A 19028-nucleotide genomic window follows, 5' to 3' on the forward strand; every position below is an offset into this window, starting at 1 on the left:
GGCTCTCTTGTAGGCACTCTAGAAATATGCTAGCTTCGCACACTCACAAGAAACAGGCGTGCTGACCTGGGTAGAAATCTGCACACTGGAGGCCTGTGGTGGAGTAGGTTGACCAGGGGACACTAAGGTCAGACTGCTGGCCTCCTGGTGGAGGAGACAGGTGTGAGAGTGCTTTTCTCTCACCCATGGTAGTGGAGGGCCCGTCTTGGCTCAAGCCAATCTCAAAGCTAGGAAAGACACCTGTTTTGTTGAGTGGTCTTCACCAGGGTGTGATTCTTCCAGGAAGGCCTGTTTGGAGGCCGGCTAGGGATCCCATGTAGGAATTGTACCCTGGGCCCCAGGCTGTAGATCAAGACTGGCTTGAGAGCTCTGCTCATGGGCAGTGGAGGGTGCCAAAGCGACTTTGGCTTGCAAGGGTGCGTTTCTGGTCATTGGAAGCCATGTGTGTTGCAACTTGTCTTGGGACGTGCCAGGCTCTCTGGCTTGCCCTTGGCATCCCACAGAAGTTAGCTTGTGTTGATGCAGTGTTCAACTTGGCTTGCAGTCAAAATTTCCACTACCCTTGAACATGGGCTTTCCCATGAAGACAGACTGACAGAGAGTGGCATCAATCCAGAGACAGAAGCAGAGACAAAGACAGAGACAGAGAGAGAAACCAGGAGTAAGAGAAAGAGACATGGGCAAAGAAAGAGAGTGAGAGAGGAGGTCTGGTGGACCCAGAAGGCCTGCCATGTCCTGTGGTGAAGGCCTCAGAGGAGACTATAAGCAGTTTGAGCTCGGTCCCGCAGCATTCCTAGCAGGAGAAGGATGCAGATTTCGGGTAGCTTTGCCCACCTGGTTGTCAGAGATGTTGAGATGGGAGGAGGGAAGCTTGGTTTGGCTAGTGAGCATGGCCAGAGCTGCGTCCTAAGACTTGAGCTTGAGCCAGCAAGGTGAGCTTGCCCTGGTTTGTGAACCCCGTGCACAGTGTTAGAGGGTTGAGGTCCTCAGAGCTGGCCATGGTTTTTGTTTTGGTTTTTTTTTTTTTTTTGGTTTTTTTTTTCTCGGGAAGAGTCTGCTTGCTTGCCTGCAGTGCAGTTCCTTGATGTGTTGGCCGGGCGGAACCTGGTGTTTTGATTGCAGAGAGGGGCCAAGGTGATGTGAAAGGGCACGGAGGGAGGGAGCCAGGGCAAGGACAGGCTCTGAGACCCTGGTGAAAACCTGTCACCACTATGGCAAGCCATGCTGGAGGGTGAGGGCAGGGCAGGAGTGGTGAGAGAGCAGATGTGATCTGATGTTCCCATTGAGACGAGCCAGGCCCAGCCATCCATCCCAGAGCCAGTTGCTCGCTTCCCACTGTAATGTTGGCATGTGCTTTGATGTCTTCACAGTGTGACATTGCGTGGCCTGCACGGCCATAGTGCGGAGAGAATGGCCCAGCATCCTTTGCACAGGGCTGATGGCACCTGAGTGGGCCTCGAGGGAAGTTGCTTGGTGTTGGTGACCTGCAGGAGAAGGCCTGGGGCCCAAGGTAAGCCTCCCATGCATTGTCCCAGGTGCTCAGGATCCTGGGGTCTTGGTGGTGCTGCGAGGACTTACCATCCCTGCATCCCGCGCCTGTCAGCACCTGTAGCAGACTTAGGGCCTCAAGTTGCTTCCCATTTCCATGCAGGGAACCGTTGCAACCTGCCAAAGGACGGGGCATGTCTTGGTATTTCTCGCACTCCCCAACACCCACCCTGTCCTGAGTGCCCTGAAAATCCCTGTGCAAGGGCACTCCAGCGTGCTTGGATCGATGATGATTTCCAGTCAAACATTCCTTGGAAAAGCTGAACAAAATGAGTGAAAACTCAGTACCGCCGCTCTCATCGAAACTGAGGTCCTGCACCTTGGCTCACCCAAGTCCTCTGGGAGTCAGACACAGGCCTGAGAACCGCTGCGCTGCTCCTGCCCCCTCCAGCAGTAGCCAGACTCTCTTCCCATGGTCTTGATCTCTGCCCCACTCTGCTCGCCATCACGGGCATGGGGAAAAGAGAATACTTGGGGTTTGCTGGCAAGCAAGCAGCCATCCCCACTCTCCCAAGCCAGACTGACAACTAGACATGGGACCTTGGACCTTGGGCTCTCTTGTAGGCACTCTAGAAATATGCTAGCTTCGGACACCCACAAGAAACAGGCGTGCTGACCTGGGTAGAAATCTGCACAATGGAGGCCTGTGGTGGAGTAGGTTGACCAGGGGACACTAAGCTCAGACTGCTGGCCACCTAGTGGAGGAGACAGGTGTGAGAGTGCTTTTCTCTCACCCATGGTAGTGGAGGGCCCGTCTTGGCTCAAGCCAATCTCAAAGCTAGGAAAGACACCTGTTTTGTTGAGTGGTCTTCACCAGGGTGTGATTCTTCCAGGAAGGCCTGTTTGGAGGCCGGCTATGGATCCCATGTAGGAATTGTACCCTGGGCCCCAGGCTGTAGATCAAGACTGGCTTGAGAGCTCTGCTCATGGGCAGTGGAGGGTGCCAAAGCGACTTTGGCTTGCAAGGGTGCGTTTCTGGTCATTGGAAGCCATGTGTGTTGCAACTTGTCTTGGGACGTGCCAGGCTCTCTGGCTTGCCCTTGGCGTCCCACAGAAGTTAGCTTGTGTTGATGCAGTGTTCAACTTGGCTTGTAAGTCAAAATTTCCAGTACCCTTGAACATGGGCTTTCCCATGAAGACAGACTGACAGAGAGTGGCATCAATCCAGAGACAGAAGCAGAGACAAAGACAGAGACAGAGAGAGAAACCAGGAGTAAGAGAAAGAGACATGGGCAAAGAAAGAGAGTGAGAGAGGAGGTCTGGTGGACCCAGAAGGCCTGCCATGTCCTGTGGTGAAGGCCTCAGAGGAGACTTTAAGCAGTTTGAGCTCGGTCCCTCAGCATTCCTAGCAGGAGAAGGATGCAGATTTCGGGTAGCTTTGCCCACCTGGTTGTCAGAGATGTTGAGAAGGGAGGAGGGAGGCTTGGATTGGCTAGTGAGCATGGCCAGAGCTGCGTCCTAAGATTTGAGCTTGAGCCAGCAAGGTGAGCTTGCCCTGGTTTGTGAACCCCGTGCACAGTGTTAGAGGGTTGAGGTCCTCAGAGCTGGCCATGGTTTTTGTTTTTGTTTTTGTTTTTTGTTTTTTTTTTTTTCTCGGGAGGAGTCTGCTTGCTTGCCTGCAGTGCAGTTCCTTGATGTGTTGGCCGGGCCGAACCTGGTGGTTTGATTGCAGAGAGGGGCCAAGGTGAATTGAAAGGGCACAAAAAGAGGGAGCCAGGGCAAGGACAGGCTCTGAGACCCTGGTGAAAAGCTGTCAACGCTGTGGCAAGCCATGCTTGAGGGTGAGGGCAGGGCAGGAGTGGTGAGAGAGCAGATGTGATCTGATGTTCCCATTGAGACGAGCCAGGCCCAGCCATCCATCCCAGAGCCAGTTGCCTGCTTCCCACTGTAATGTTGGCATGTGCTTTGATGTCTTCACAGTGTGGCATTGCGTGGCCTGCACGGCCATAGTGCGGAGAGAATGGCCCAGCATCCTTTGCCCAGGGCTGATGGCACCTGAGTGGGCCTCGAGGGAAGTTGCTTGGTGTTGGTGACCTGCAGGAGAAGGCCTGGGGCCCAAGGTAAGCCTCCCATGCATTGTCCCAGGTGCTCAGGATCCTGGGGTCTTGGTGGTGCTGCGAGGACTTACCATCCCTGCATCCCGGGCCTGTCAGCACCTGTAGCAGACTCAGGGCCTCAAGTTGCTTCCCATTTCCATGCAGGGACCCGTTGCAACCTGCCAAAGGACGGGGCATGTCTTGGTATTTCTCGCACTCCCCAACACCCACCCTGTCCTGAATGCCCTGAAAATCCCTGTGCAAGGGCACTCCAGCGTGCTTGGATCGATGATGATTTCCAGTCAAACATTCCTTGGAAAAGCTGAACAAAATGAGTGAAAACTCAGTACCGCCGCTCTCATCGAAAATGAGGTCCTGCACCTTGGCTCACCCAAGTCCTCTGGGAGTCAGACACAGGCCTGAGAACCGCTGCGCTGCTCCTGCCCCCTCCAGCAGTAGCCAGACTCTCTTCCCATGGGCTTGATCTCTGCCCCACTCTGCTCGCCATCACGGGCATGGGGAATAGAGAATACTTGGGGTTTGCTGGCAAGCAAGCGGCCATCCCCACTCTCCCAAGCCAGACTGACAGCTAGACATGGGACCTTGGACCTTGGGCTCTCTTGTAGGCACTCTAGAAATATGCTAGCTTCGCACACTCACAAGAAACAGGCGTGCTGACCTGGGTAGAAATCTGCACACTGGAGGCCTGTGGTGGAGTAGGTTGACCAGGGGACACTAAGGTCAGACTGCTGGCCTCCTGGTGGAGGAGACAGGTGTGAGAGTGCTTTTCTCTCACCCATGGTAGTGGAGGGCCCGTCTTGGCTCAAGCCAATCTCAAAGCTAGGAAAGACACCTGTTTTGTTGAGTGGTCTTCACCAGGGTGTGATTCTTCCAGGAAGGCCTGTTTGGAGGCCGGCTAGGGATCCCATGTAGGAATTGTACCCTGGGCCCCAGGCTGTAGATCAAGACTGGCTTGAGAGCTCTGCTCATGGGCAGTGGAGGGTGCCAAAGCGACTTTGGCTTGCAAGGGTGCGTTTCTGGTCATTGGAAGCCATGTGTGTTGCAACTTGTCTTGGGACGTGCCAGGCTCTCTGGCTTGCCCTTGGCGTCCCACAGAAGTTAGCTTGTGTTGATGCAGTGTTCAACTTGGCTTGCAGTCAAAATTTCCACTACCCTTGAACATGGGCTTTCCCATGAAGACAGACTGACAGAGAGTGGCATCAATCCAGAGACAGAAGCAGAGACAAAGACAGAGACAGAGAGAGAAACCAGGAGTAAGAGAAAGAGACATGGGCAAAGAAAGAGAGTGAGAGAGGAGGTCTGGTGGACCCAGAAGGCCTGCCATGTCCTGTGGTGAAGGCCTCAGAGGAGACTTTAAGCAGTTTGAGCTCGGTCCCTCAGCATTCCTAGCAGGAGAAGGATGCAGATTTCGGGTAGCTTTGCCCACCTGGTTGTCAGAGATGTTGAGAAGGGAGGAGGGAGGCTTGGATTGGCTAGTGAGCATGGCCAGAGCTGCGTCCTAAGATTTGAGCTTGAGCCAGCAAGGTGAGCTTGCCCTGGTTTGTGAACCCCGTGCACAGTGTTAGAGGGTTGAGGTCCTCAGAGCTGGCCATGGTTTTTGTTTTTGGTTTTTTTTTTTGTTTTTTTTTTTTTTCTCGGGAGGAGTCTGCTTGCTTGCCTGCAGTGCAGTTCCTTGATGTGTTGGCCGGGCCGAACCTGGTGGTTTGATTGCAGAGAGGGGCCAAGGTGAATTGAAAGGGCACAAAAAGAGGGAGCCAGGGCAAGGACAGGCTCTGAGACCCTGGTGAAAAGCTGTCAACGCTGTGGCAAGCCATGCTTGAGGGTGAGGGCAGGGCAGGAGTGGTGAGAGAGCAGATGTGATCTGATGTTCCCATTGAGACGAGCCAGGCCCAGCCATCCATCCCAGAGCCAGTTGCCTGCTTCCCACTGTAATGTTGGCATGTGCTTTGATGTCTTCACAGTGTGGCATTGCGTGGCCTGCACGGCCATAGTGCGGAGAGAATGGCCCAGCATCCTTTGCCCAGGGCTGATGGCACCTGAGTGGGCCTCGAGGGAAGTTGCTTGGTGTTGGTGACCTGCAGGAGAAGGCCTGGGGCCCAAGGTAAGCCTCCCATGCATTGTCCCAGGTGCTCAGGATCCTGGGGTCTTGGTGGTGCTGCGAGGACTTACCATCCCTGCATCCCGGGCCTGTCAGCACCTGTAGCAGACTCAGGGCCTCAAGTTGCTTCCCATTTCCATGCAGGGACCCGTTGCAACCTGCCAAAGGACGGGGCATGTCTTGGTATTTCTCGCACTCCCCAACACCCACCCTGTCCTGAATGCCCTGAAAATTCCTGTGCAAGGGCACTCCAGCGTGCTTGGATCGATGATGATTTCCAGTCAAACATTCCTTGGAAAAGCTGAACAAAATGAGTGAAAACTCAGTACCGCCGCTCTCATCGAAACTGAGGTCCTGCACCTTGGCTCACCCAAGTCCTCTGGGAGTCAGACACAGGCCTGAGAACCGCTGCGCTGCTCCTGCCCCCCTCCAGCAGTAGCCAGACTCTCTTCCCATGGGCTTGATCTCTGCCCCACTCTGCTCGCCATCACGGGCATGGGGAATAGAGAATACTTGGGGTTTGCTGGCAAGCAAGCGGCCATCCCCACTCTCCCAAGCCAGACTGACAGCTAGACATGGGACCTTGGACCTTGGGCTCTCTTGTAGGCACTCTAGAAATATGCTAGCTTCGCACACTCACAAGAAACAGGCGTGCTGACCTGGGTAGAAATCTGCACACTGGAGGCCTGTGGTGGAGTAGGTTGACCAGGGGACACTAAGGTCAGACTGCTGGCCTCCTGGTGGAGGAGACAGGTGTGAGAGTGCTTTTCTCTCACCCATGGTAGTGGAGGGCCCGTCTTGGCTCAAGCCAATCTCAAAGCTAGGAAAGACACCTGTTTTGTTGAGTGGTCTTCACCAGGGTGTGATTCTTCCAGGAAGGCCTGTTTGGAGGCCGGCTAGGGATCCCATGTAGGAATTGTACCCTGGGCCCCAGGCTGTAGATCAAGACTGGCTTGAGAGCTCTGCTCATGGGCAGTGGAGGGTGCCAAAGCGACTTTGGCTTGCAAGGGTGCGTTTCTGGTCATTGGAAGCCATGTGTGTTGCAACTTGTCTTGGGACGTGCCAGGCTCTCTGGCTTGCCCTTGGCATCCCACAGAAGTTAGCTTGTGTTGATGCAGTGTTCAACTTGGCTTGCAGTCAAAATTTCCAGTACCCTTGAACATGGGCTTTCCCATGAAGACAGACTGACAGAGAGTGGCATCAATCCAGAGACAGAAGCAGAGACAAAGACAGAGACAGAGAGAGAAACCAGGAGTAAGAGAAAGAGACATGGGCAAAGAAAGAGAGTGAGAGAGGAGGTCTGGTGGACCCAGAAGGCCTGCCATGTCCTGTGGTGAAGGCCTCAGAGGAGACTATAAGCAGTTTGAGCTCGGTCCCGCAGCATTCCTAGCAGGAGAAGGATGCAGATTTCGGGTAGCTTTGCCCACCTGGTTGTCAGAGATGTTGAGATGGGAGGAGGGAAGCTTGGTTTGGCTAGTGAGCATGGCCAGAGCTGCGTCCTAAGACTTGAGCTTGAGCCAGCAAGGTGAGCTTGCCCTGGTTTGTGAACCCCGTGCACAGTGTTAGAGGGTTGAGGTCCTCAGAGCTGGCCATGGTTTTTGTTTTGGTTTTTTTTTTTTTTTTGGTTTTTTTTTTCTCGGGAAGAGTCTGCTTGCTTGCCTGCAGTGCAGTTCCTTGATGTGTTGGCCGGGCGGAACCTGGTGTTTTGATTGCAGAGAGGGGCCAAGGTGATGTGAAAGGGCACGGAGGGAGGGAGCCAGGGCAAGGACAGGCTCTGAGACCCTGGTGAAAACCTGTCACCACTATGGCAAGCCATGCTGGAGGGTGAGGGCAGGGCAGGAGTGGTGAGAGAGCAGATGTGATCTGATGTTCCCATTGAGACGAGCCAGGCCCAGCCATCCATCCCAGAGCCAGTTGCTCGCTTCCCACTGTAATGTTGGCATGTGCTTTGATGTCTTCACAGTGTGACATTGCGTGGCCTGCACGGCCATAGTGCGGAGAGAATGGCCCAGCATCCTTTGCACAGGGCTGATGGCACCTGAGTGGGCCTCGAGGGAAGTTGCTTGGTGTTGGTGACCTGCAGGAGAAGGCCTGGGGCCCAAGGTAAGCCTCCCATGCATTGTCCCAGGTGCTCAGGATCCTGGGGTCTTGGTGGTGCTGCAAGGACTTACCATCCCTGCATCCCGCGCCTGTCAGCACCTGTAGCAGACTTAGGGCCTCAAGTTGCTTCCCATTTCCATGCAGGGAACCGTTGCAACCTGCCAAAGGACGGGGCATGTCTTGGTATTTCTCGCACTCCCCAACACCCACCCTGTCCTGAGTGCCCTGAAAATCCCTGTGCAAGGGCACTCCAGCGTGCTTGGATCGATGATGATTTCCAGTCAAACATTCCTTGGAAAAGCTGAACAAAATGAGTGAAAACTCAGTACCGCCGCTCTCATCGAAACTGAGGTCCTGCACCTTGGCTCACCCAAGTCCTCTGGGAGTCAGACACAGGCCTGAGAACCGCTGCGCTGCTCCTGCCCCCTCCAGCAGTAGCCAGACTCTCTTCCCATGGTCTTGATCTCTGCCCCACTCTGCTCGCCATCACGGGCATGGGGAAAAGAGAATACTTGGGGTTTGCTGGCAAGCAAGCAGCCATCCCCACTCTCCCAAGCCAGACTGACAGCTAGACATGGGACCTTGGACCTTGGGCTCTCTTGTAGGCACTCTAGAAATATGCTAGCTTCGGACACCCACAAGAAACAGGCGTGCTGACCTGGGTAGAAATCTGCACAATGGAGGCCTGTGGTGGAGTAGGTTGACCAGGGGACACTAAGCTCAGACTGCTGGCCACCTAGTGGAGGAGACAGGTGTGAGAGTGCTTTTCTCTCACCCATGGTAGTGGAGGGCCCGTCTTGGCTCAAGCCAATCTCAAAGCTAGGAAAGACACCTGTTTTGTTGAGTGGTCTTCACCAGGGTGTGATTCTTCCAGGAAGGCCTGTTTGGAGGCCGGCTATGGATCCCATGTAGGAATTGTACCCTGGGCCCCAGGCTGTAGATCAAGACTGGCTTGAGAGCTCTGCTCATGGGCAGTGGAGGGTGCCAAAGCGACTTTGGCTTGCAAGGGTGCGTTTCTGGTCATTGGAAGCCATGTGTGTTGCAACTTGTCTTGGGACGTGCCAGGCTCTCTGGCTTGCCCTTGGCGTCCCACAGAAGTTAGCTTGTGTTGATGCAGTGTTCAACTTGGCTTGTAAGTCAAAATTTCCAGTACCCTTGAACATGGGCTTTCCCATGAAGACAGACTGACAGAGAGTGGCATCAATCCAGAGACAGAAGCAGAGACAAAGACAGAGACAGAGAGAGAAACCAGGAGTAAGAGAAAGAGACATGGGCAAAGAAAGAGAGTGAGAGAGGAGGTCTGGTGGACCCAGAAGGCCTGCCATGTCCTGTGGTGAAGGCCTCAGAGGAGACTTTAAGCAGTTTGAGCTCGGTCCCTCAGCATTCCTAGCAGGAGAAGGATGCAGATTTCGGGTAGCTTTGCCCACCTGGTTGTCAGAGATGTTGAGAAGGGAGGAGGGAGGCTTGGATTGGCTAGTGAGCATGGCCAGAGCTGCGTCCTAAGATTTGAGCTTGAGCCAGCAAGGTGAGCTTGCCCTGGTTTGTGAACCCCGTGCACAGTGTTAGAGGGTTGAGGTCCTCAGAGCTGGCCATGGTTTTTGTTTTTGGTTTTTTTTTTTGTTTTTTTTTTTTTCTCGGGAGGAGTCTGCTTGCTTGCCTGCAGTGCAGTTCCTTGATGTGTTGGCCGGGCCGAACCTGGTGGTTTGATTGCAGAGAGGGGCCAAGGTGAATTGAAAGGGCACAAAAAGAGGGAGCCAGGGCAAGGACAGGCTCTGAGACCCTGGTGAAAAGCTGTCAACGCTGTGGCAAGCCATGCTTGAGGGTGAGGGCAGGGCAGGAGTGGTGAGAGAGCAGATGTGATCTGATGTTCCCATTGAGACGAGCCAGGCCCAGCCATCCATCCCAGAGCCAGTTGCCTGCTTCCCACTGTAATGTTGGCATGTGCTTTGATGTCTTCACAGTGTGGCATTGCGTGGCCTGCACGGCCATAGTGCGGAGAGAATGGCCCAGCATCCTTTGCCCAGGGCTGATGGCACCTGAGTGGGCCTCGAGGGAAGTTGCTTGGTGTTGGTGACCTGCAGGAGAAGGCCTGGGGCCCAAGGTAAGCCTCCCATGCATTGTCCCAGGTGCTCAGGATCCTGGGGTCTTGGTGGTGCTGCGAGGACTTACCATCCCTGCATCCCGGGCCTGTCAGCACCTGTAGCAGACTCAGGGCCTCAAGTTGCTTCCCATTTCCATGCAGGGACCCGTTGCAACCTGCCAAAGGACGGGGCATGTCTTGGTATTTCTCGCACTCCCCAACACCCACCCTGTCCTGAATGCCCTGAAAATCCCTGTGCAAGGGCACTCCAGCGTGCTTGGATCGATGATGATTTCCAGTCAAACATTCCTTGGAAAAGCTGAACAAAATGAGTGAAAACTCAGTACCGCCGCTCTCATCGAAACTGAGGTCCTGCACCTTGGCTCACCCAAGTCCTCTGGGAGTCTGACACAGGCCTGAGAACCGCTGCGCTGCTCCTGCCCCCCTCCAGCAGTAGCCAGACTCTCTTCCCATGGGCTTGATCTCTGCCCCACTCTGCTCGCCATCACGGGCATGGGGAATAGAGAATACTTGGGGTTTGCTGGCAAGCAAGCGGCCATCCCCACTCTCCCAAGCCAGACTGACAGCTAGACATGGGACCTTGGACCTTGGGCTCTCTTGTAGGCACTCTAGAAATATGCTAGCTTCGCACACTCACAAGAAACAGGCGTGCTGACCTGGGTAGAAATCTGCACACTGGAGGCCTGTGGTGGAGTAGGTTGACCAGGGGACACTAAGGTCAGACTGCTGGCCTCCTGGTGGAGGAGACAGGTGTGAGAGTGCTTTTCTCTCACCCATGGTAGTGGAGGGCCCGTCTTGGCTCAAGCCAATCTCAAAGCTAGGAAAGACACCTGTTTTGTTGAGTGGTCTTCACCAGGGTGTGATTCTTCCAGGAAGGCCTGTTTGGAGGCCGGCTAGGGATCCCATGTAGGAATTGTACCCTGGGCCCCAGGCTGTAGATCAAGACTGGCTTGAGAGCTCTGCTCATGGGCAGTGGAGGGTGCCAAAGCGACTTTGGCTTGCAAGGGTGCGTTTCTGGTCATTGGAAGCCATGTGTGTTGCAACTTGTCTTGGGACGTGCCAGGCTCTCTGGCTTGCCCTTGGCATCCCACAGAAGTTAGCTTGTGTTGATGCAGTGTTCAACTTGGCTTGCAGTCAAAATTTCCAGTACCCTTGAACATGGGCTTTCCCATGAAGACAGACTGACAGAGAGTGGCATCAATCCAGAGACAGAAGCAGAGACAAAGACAGAGACAGAGAGAGAAACCAGGAGTAAGAGAAAGAGACATGGGCAAAGAAAGAGAGTGAGAGAGGAGGTCTGGTGGACCCAGAAGGCCTGCCATGTCCTGTGGTGAAGGCCTCAGAGGAGACTATAAGCAGTTTGAGCTCGGTCCCGCAGCATTCCTAGCAGGAGAAGGATGCAGATTTCGGGTAGCTTTGCCCACCTGGTTGTCAGAGATGTTGAGATGGGAGGAGGGAAGCTTGGTTTGGCTAGTGAGCATGGCCAGAGCTGCGTCCTAAGACTTGAGCTTGAGCCAGCAAGGTGAGCTTGCCCTGGTTTGTGAACCCCGTGCACAGTGTTAGAGGGTTGAGGTCCTCAGAGCTGGCCATGGTTTTTGTTTTGGTTTTTTTTTTTTTTTTGGTTTTTTTTTTCTCGGGAAGAGTCTGCTTGCTTGCCTGCAGTGCAGTTCCTTGATGTGTTGGCCGGGCGGAACCTGGTGTTTTGATTGCAGAGAGGGGCCAAGGTGATGTGAAAGGGCACGGAGGGAGGGAGCCAGGGCAAGGACAGGCTCTGAGACCCTGGTGAAAACCTGTCACCACTATGGCAAGCCATGCTGGAGGGTGAGGGCAGGGCAGGAGTGGTGAGAGAGCAGATGTGATCTGCTGTTCCCATTGAGACGAGCCAGGCCCAGCCATCCATCCCAGAGCCAGTTGCTGGCTTCCCACTGTAATGTTGGCATGTGCTTTGATGTCTTCACAGTGTGACATTGCGTGGCCTGCACGGCCATAGTGCGGAGAGAATGGCCCAGCATCCTTTGCACAGGGCTGATGGCACCTGAGTGGGCCTCGAGGGAAGTTGCTTGGTGTTGGTGACCTGCAGGAGAAGGCCTGGGGCCCAAGGTAAGCCTCCCATGCATTGTCCCAGGTGCTCAGGATCCTGGGGTCTTGGTGGTGCTGCAAGGACTTACCATCCCTGCATCCCGCGCCTGTCAGCACCTGTAGCAGACTTAGGGCCTCAAGTTGCTTCCCATTTCCATGCAGGGAACCGTTGCAACCTGCCAAAGGACGGGGCATGTCTTGGTATTTCTCGCACTCCCCAACACCCACCCTGTCCTGAGTGCCCTGAAAATCCCTGTGCAAGGGCACTCCAGCGTGCTTGGATCGATGATGATTTCCAGTCAAACATTCCTTGGAAAAGCTGAACAAAATGAGTGAAAACTCAGTACCGCCGCTCTCATCGAAACTGAGGTCCTGCACCTTGGCTCACCCAAGTCCTCTGGGAGTCAGACACAGGCCTGAGAACCGCTGCGCTGCTCCTGCCCCCTCCAGCAGTAGCCAGACTCTCTTCCCATGGTCTTGATCTCTGCCCCACTCTGCTCGCCATCACGGGCATGGGGAAAAGAGAATACTTGGGGTTTGCTGGCAAGCAAGCAGCCATCCCCACTCTCCCAAGCCAGACTGACAGCTAGACATGGGACCTTGGACCTTGGGCTCTCTTGTAGGCACTCTAGAAATATGCTAGCTTCGGACACCCACAAGAAACAGGCGTGCTGACCTGGGTAGAAATCTGCACACTGGAGGCCTGTGGTGGAGTAGGTTGACCAGGGGACACTAAGGTCAGACTGCTGGCCTCCTGGTGGAGGAGACAGGTGTGAGAGTGCTTTTCTCTCACCCATGGTAGTGGAGGGCCCGTCTTGGCTCAAGCCAATCTCAAAGCTAGGAAAGACACCTGTTTTGTTGAGTGGTCTTCACCAGGGTGTGATTCTTCCAGGAAGGCCTGTTTGGAGGCCGGCTAGGGATCCCATGTAGGAATTGTACCCTGGGCCCCAGGCTGTAGATCAAGACTGGCTTGAGAGCTCTGCTCATGGGCAGTGGAGGGTGCCAAAGCGACTTTGGCTTGCAAGGGTGCGTTTCTGGTCATTGGAAGCCATGTGTGTTGCAACTTGTCTTGGGACGTGCCAGGCTCTCTGGCTTGCCCTTGGCATCCCACAGAAGTTAGCTTGTGTTGATGCAGTGTTCAACTTGGCTTGCAGTCAAAATTTCCAGTACCCTTGAACATGGGCTTTCCCATGAAGACAGACTGACAGAGAGTGGCATCAATCCAGAGACAGAAGCAGAGACAAAGACAGAGACAGAGAGAGAAACCAGGAGTAAGAGAAAGAGACATGGGCAAAGAAAGAGAGTGAGAGAGGAGGTCTGGTGGACCCAGAAGGCCTGCCATGTCCTGTGGTGAAGGCCTCAGAGGAGACTATAAGCAGTTTGAGCTCGGTCCCGCAGCATTCCTAGCAGGAGAAGGATGCAGATTTCGGGTAGCTTTGCCCACCTGGTTGTCAGAGATGTTGAGATGGGAGGAGGGAAGCTTGGTTTGGCTAGTGAGCATGGCCAGAGCTGCGTTCTAAGACTTGAGCTTGAGCCAGCAAGGTGAGCTTGCCCTGGTTTGTGAACCCCGTGCACAGTGTTAGAGGGTTGAGGTCCTCAGAGCTGGCCATGGTTTTTGTTTTGGTTTTTTTTTTTTTTTTGGTTTTTTTTTTCTCGGGAAGAGTCTGCTTGCTTGCCTGCAGTGCAGTTCCTTGATGTGTTGGCCGGGCGGAACCTGGTGTTTTGATTGCAGAGAGGGGCCAAGGTGATGTGAAAGGGCACGGAGGGAGGGAGCCAGGGCAAGGACAGGCTCTGAGACCCTGGTGAAAACCTGTCACCACTATGGCAAGCCATGCTGGAGGGTGAGGGCAGGGCAGGAGTGGTGAGAGAGCAGATGTGATCTGCTGTTCCCATTGAGACGAGCCAGGCCCAGCCATCCATCCCAGAGCCAGTTGCTCGCTTCCCACTGTAATGTTGGCATGTGCTTTGATGTCTTCACAGTGTGACATTGCGTGGCCTGCACGGCCATAGTGCGGAGAGAATGGCCCAGCATCCTTTGCACAGGGCTGATGGCACCTGAGTGGGCCTCGAGGGAAGTTGCTTGGTGTTGGTGACCTGCAGGAGAAGGCCTGGGGCCCAAGGTAAGCCTCCCATGCATTGTCCCAGGTGCTCAGGATCCTGGGGTCTTGGTGGTGCTGCAAGGACTTACCATCCCTGCATCCCGCGCCTGTCAGCACCTGTAGCAGACTTAGGGCCTCAAGTTGCTTCCCATTTCCATGCAGGGACCCGTTGCAACCTGCCAAAGGACGGGGCATGTCTTGGTATTTCTCGCACTCCCCAACACCCACCCTGTCCTGAGTGCCCTGAAAATCCCTGTGCAAGGGCACTCCAGCGTGCTTGGATCGATGATGATTTCCAGTCAAACATTCCTTGGAAAAGCTGAACAAAATGAGTGAAAACTCAGTACCGCCGCTCTCATCGAAACTGAGGTCCTGCACCTTGGCTCACCCAAGTCCTCTGGGAGTCAGACACAGGCCTGAGAACCGCTGCGCTGCTCCTGCCCCCTCCAGCAGTAGCCAGACTCTCTTCCCATGGTCTTGATCTCTGCCCCACTCTGCTCGCCATCACGGGCATGGGGAAAAGAGAATACTTGGGGTTTGCTGGCAAGCAAGCAGCCATCCCCACTCTCCCAAGCCAGACTGACAGCTAGACATGGGACCTTGGACCTTGGGCTCTCTTGTAGGCACTCTAGAAATATGCTAGCTTCGGACACCCACAAGAAACAGGCGTGCTGACCTGGGTAGAAATCTGCACAATGGAGGCCTGTGGTGGAGTAGGTTGACCAGGGGACACTAAGCTCAGACTGCTGGCCACCTAGTGGAGGAGACAGGTGTGAGAGTGCTTTTCTCTCACCCATGGTAGTGGAGGGCCCGTCTTGGCTCAAGCCAATCTCAAAGCTAGGAAAGACACCTGTTTTGTTGAGTGGTCTTCACCAGGGTGTGATTCTTCCAGGAAGGCCTGTTTGGAGGCCGGCTATGGATCCCATGTAGGAATTGTACCCTGGGCCCCAGGCTGTAGATCAAGACTGGCTTGAGAGCTCTGCTCATGGGCAGTGGAGGGTGCCAAAGCGACTTTGGCTTGCAAGGGTGCGTTTCTGGTCATTGGAAGCCATGTGTGTTGCAACTTGTCTTGGGACGTGCCAGGCTCTCTGGCTTGCCCTTGGCGTCCCACAGAAGTTAGCTTGTGTTGATGCAGTGTTCAACTTGGCTTGTAAGTCAAAATTTCCAGTACCCTTGAACATGGGCTTTCCCATGAAGACAGACTGACAGAGAGTGGCATCAATCCAGAGACAGAAGCAGAGACAAAGACAGAGACAGAGAGAGAAACCAGGAGTAAGAGAAAGAGACATGGGCAAAGAAAGAGAGTGAGAGAGGAGGTCTGGTGGACCCAGAAGGCCTGCCATGTCCTGTGGTGAAGGCCTCAGAGGAGACTTTAAGCAGTTTGAGCTCGGTCCCTCAGCATTCCTAGCAGGAGAAGGATGCAGATTTCGGGTAGCTTTGCCCACCTGGTTGTCAGAGATGTTGAGAAGGGAGGAGGGAGGCTTGGATTGGCTAGTGAGCATGGCCAGAGCTGCGTCCTAAGATTTGAGCTTGAGCCAGCAAGGTGAGCTTGCCCTGGTTTGTGAACCCCGTGCACAGTGTTAGAGGGTTGAGGTCCTCAGAGCTGGCCATGGTTTTTGTTTTTGGTTTTTTTTTTTGTTTTTTTTTTTTTTCTCGGGAGGAGTCTGCTTGCTTGCCTGCAGTGCAGTTTTTTGATGTGTTGGCCGGGCCGAACCTGGTGGTTTGATTGCAGAGAGGGGCCAAGGTGAATTGAAAGGGCACAAAAAGAGGGAGCCAGGGCAAGGACAGGCTCTGAGACCCTGGTGAAAAGCTGTCAACGCTGTGGCAAGCCATGCTTGAGGGTGAGGGCAGGGCAGGAGTGGTGAGAGAGCAGATGTGATCTGATGTTCCCATTGAGACGAGCCAGGCCCAGCCATCCATCCCAGAGCCAGTTGCCTGCTTCCCACTGTAATGTTGGCATGTGCTTTGATGTCTTCACAGTGTGGCATTGCGTGGCCTGCACGGCCATAGTGCGGAGAGAATGGCCCAGCATCCTTTGCCCAGGGCTGATGGCACCTGAGTGGGCCTCGAGGGAAGTTGCTTGGTGTTGGTGACCTGCAGGAGAAGGCCTGGGGCCCAAGGTAAGCCTCCCATGCATTGTCCCAGGTGCTCAGGATCCTGGGGTCTTGGTGGTGCTGCGAGGACTTACCATCCCTGCATCCCGGGCCTGTCAGCACCTGTAGCAGACTCAGGGCCTCAAGTTGCTTCCCATTTCCATGCAGGGACCCGTTGCAACCTGCCAAAGGACGGGGCATGTCTTGGTATTTCTCGCACTCCCCAACACCCACCCTGTCCTGAATGCCCTGAAAATCCCTGTGCAAGGGCACTCCAGCGTGCTTGGATCGATGATGATTTCCAGTCAAACATTCCTTGGAAAAGCTGAACAAAATGAGTGAAAACTCAGTACCGCCGCTCTCATCGAAACTGAGGTCCTGCACCTTGGCTCACCCAAGTCCTCTGGGAGTCAGACACAGGCCTGAGAACCGCTGCGCTGCTCCTGCCCCCCTCCAGCAGTAGCCAGACTCTCTTCCCATGGGCTTGATCTCTGCCCCACTCTGCTCGCCATCACGGGCATGGGGAATAGAGAATACTTGGGGTTTGCTGGCAAGCAAGCGGCCATCCCCACTCTCCCAAGCCAGACTGACAGCTAGACATGGGACCTTGGACCTTGGGCTCTCTTGTAGGCACTCTAGAAATATGCTAGCTTCGCACACTCACAAGAAACAGGCGTGCTGACCTGGGTAGAAATCTGCACACTGGAGGCCTGTGGTGGAGTAGGTTGACCAGGGGACACTAAGGTCAGACTGCTGGCCTCCTGGTGGAGGAGACAGGTGTGAGAGTCCTTTTCTCTCACCCATGGTAGTGGAGGGCCCGTCTTGGCTCAAGCCAATCTCAAAGCTAGGAAAGACACCTGTTTTGTTGAGTGGTCTTCACCAGGGTGTGATTCTTCCAGGAAGGCCTGTTTGGAGGCCGGCTAGGGATCCCATGTAGGAATTGTACCCTGGGCCCCAGGCTGTAGATCAAGACTGGCTTGAGAGCTCTGCTCATGGGCAGTGGAGGGTGCCAAAGCGACTTTGGCTTGCAAGGGTGCGTTTCTGGTCATTGGAAGCCATGTGTGTTGCAACTTGTCTTGGGACGTGCCAGGCTCTCTGGCTTGCCCTTGGCATCCCACAGAAGTTAGCTTGTGTTGATGCAGTGTTCAACTTGGCTTGCAGTCAAAATTTCCAGTACCCTTGAACATGGGCTTTCCCATGAAGACAGACTGACAGAGAGTGGCATCAATCCAGAGACAGAAGCAGAGACAAAGACAGAGACAGAGAGAGAAACCAGGAGTAAGAGAAAGAGACATGGGCAAAGAAAGAGAGTGAGAGAGGAGGTCTGGTGGACCCAGAAGGCCTGCCATGTCCTGTGGTGAAGGCCTCAGAGGAGACTATAAGCAGTTTGAGCTCGGTCCCGCAGCATTCCTAGCAGGAGAAGGATGCAGATTTCGGGTAGCTTTGCCCACCTGGTTGTCAGAGATGTTGAGATGGGAGGAGGGAAGCTTGGTTTGGCTAGTGAGCATGGCCAGAGCTGCGTCCTAAGACTTGAGCTTGAGCCAGCAAGGTGAGCTTGCCCTGGTTTGTGAACCCCGTGCACAGTGTTAGAGGGTTGAGGTCCTCAGAGCTGGCCATGGTTTTTGTTTTGGTTTTTTTTTTTTTTTTGGTTTTTTTTTTCTCGGGAAGAGTCTGCTTGCTTGCCTGCAGTGCAGTTCCTTGATGTGTTGGCCGGGCGGAACCTGGTGTTTTGATTGCAGAGAGGGGCCAAGGTGATGTGAAAGGGCACGGAGGGAGGGAGCCAGGGCAAGGACAGGCTCTGAGACCCTGGTGAAAACCTGTCACCACTATGGCAAGCCATGCTGGAGGGTGAGGGCAGGGCAGGAGTGGTGAGAGAGCAGATGTGATCTGCTGTTCCCATTGAGACGAGCCAGGCCCAGCCATCCATCCCAGAGCCAGTTGCTCGCTTCCCACTGTAATGTTGGCATGTGCTTTGATGTCTTCACAGTGTGACATTGCGTGGCCTGCACGGCCATAGTGCGGAGAGAATGGCCCAGCATCCTTTGCACAGGGCTGATGGCACCTGAGTGGGCCTCGAGGGAAGTTGCTTGGTGTTGGTGACCTGCAGGAGAAGGCCTGGGGCCCAAGGTAAGCCTCCCATGCATTGTCCCAGGTGCTCAGGATCCTGGGGTCTTGGTGGTGCTGCAAGGACTTACCATCCCTGCATCCCGCGCCTGTCAGCACCTGTAGCAGACTTAGGGCCTCAAGTTGCTTCCCATTTCCATGTAGGGACCCGTTGCAACCTGCCAAAGGACGGGGCATGTCTTGGTATTTCTCGCACTCCCCAACACCCACCCTGTCCTGAGTGCCCTGAAAATCCCTGTGCAAGGGCACTCCAGCGTGCTTGGATCGATGATGATTTCCAGTCAAACATTCCTTGGAAAAGCTGAACAAAATGAGTGAAAACTCAGTACCGCCGCTCTCATCGAAACTGAGGTCCTGCACCTTGGCTCACCCAAGTCCTCTGGGAGTCAGACACAGGCCTGAGAACCGCTGCGCTGCTCCTGCCCCCTCCAGCAGTAGCCAGACTCTCTTCCCATGGTCTTGATCTCTGCCCCACTCTGCTCGCCATCACGGGCATGGGGAAAAGAGAATACTTGGGGTTTGCTGGCAAGCAAGCAGCCATCCCCACTCTCCCAAGCCAGACTGACAGCTAGACATGGGACCTTGGACCTTGGGCTCTCTTGTAGGCACTCTAGAAATATGCTAGCTTCGGACACCCACAAGAAACAGGCGTGCTGACCTGGGTAGAAATCTGCACAATGGAGGCCTGTGGTGGAGTAGGTTGACCAGGGGACACTAAGCTCAGACTGC

The 19028-nt window shown here is 54.6% G+C and overlaps 9 non-coding genes across 9 annotated transcripts; all 9 read left to right on the forward strand.

The window, feature by feature from the left end:
* Window positions 1-1768: 1768 nt before the first annotated feature.
* LOC131903143 (small nucleolar RNA SNORD116) lies at window positions 1769-1862 on the forward strand. Its single transcript, XR_009377397.1, has one exon. It is a non-coding gene; the product is annotated as a small nucleolar RNA SNORD116 (small nucleolar RNA).
* Window positions 1863-3866: 2004 nt separating this feature from the next.
* LOC131903167 (small nucleolar RNA SNORD116) lies at window positions 3867-3960 on the forward strand. The gene has a single exon (XR_009377419.1). It is a non-coding gene; the product is annotated as a small nucleolar RNA SNORD116 (small nucleolar RNA).
* Window positions 3961-5964: 2004 nt separating this feature from the next.
* LOC131903144 (small nucleolar RNA SNORD116) lies at window positions 5965-6058 on the forward strand. The gene has a single exon (XR_009377398.1). It is a non-coding gene; the product is annotated as a small nucleolar RNA SNORD116 (small nucleolar RNA).
* A 2006-nt stretch (window positions 6059-8064) lies between these two features.
* Window positions 8065-8158, forward strand: LOC131903145 (small nucleolar RNA SNORD116). Its single transcript, XR_009377399.1, has one exon. It is a non-coding gene; the product is annotated as a small nucleolar RNA SNORD116 (small nucleolar RNA).
* A 2004-nt stretch (window positions 8159-10162) lies between these two features.
* LOC131903146 (small nucleolar RNA SNORD116) lies at window positions 10163-10256 on the forward strand. The gene has a single exon (XR_009377400.1). It is a non-coding gene; the product is annotated as a small nucleolar RNA SNORD116 (small nucleolar RNA).
* A 2006-nt stretch (window positions 10257-12262) lies between these two features.
* LOC131903147 (small nucleolar RNA SNORD116) lies at window positions 12263-12356 on the forward strand. The gene has a single exon (XR_009377401.1). It is a non-coding gene; the product is annotated as a small nucleolar RNA SNORD116 (small nucleolar RNA).
* A 2005-nt stretch (window positions 12357-14361) lies between these two features.
* Window positions 14362-14455, forward strand: LOC131903148 (small nucleolar RNA SNORD116). The gene has a single exon (XR_009377402.1). It is a non-coding gene; the product is annotated as a small nucleolar RNA SNORD116 (small nucleolar RNA).
* A 2005-nt stretch (window positions 14456-16460) lies between these two features.
* Window positions 16461-16554, forward strand: LOC131903149 (small nucleolar RNA SNORD116). Its single transcript, XR_009377403.1, has one exon. It is a non-coding gene; the product is annotated as a small nucleolar RNA SNORD116 (small nucleolar RNA).
* Window positions 16555-18560: 2006 nt separating this feature from the next.
* Window positions 18561-18654, forward strand: LOC131903150 (small nucleolar RNA SNORD116). The gene has a single exon (XR_009377404.1). It is a non-coding gene; the product is annotated as a small nucleolar RNA SNORD116 (small nucleolar RNA).
* Window positions 18655-19028: the final 374 nt, after the last annotated feature.

Source organism: Peromyscus eremicus, chromosome 1 (genome assembly GCF_949786415.1).
Source record: "Peromyscus eremicus chromosome 1, PerEre_H2_v1, whole genome shotgun sequence".
Taxonomy (NCBI): Eukaryota; Metazoa; Chordata; class Mammalia; order Rodentia; family Cricetidae; genus Peromyscus; species Peromyscus eremicus.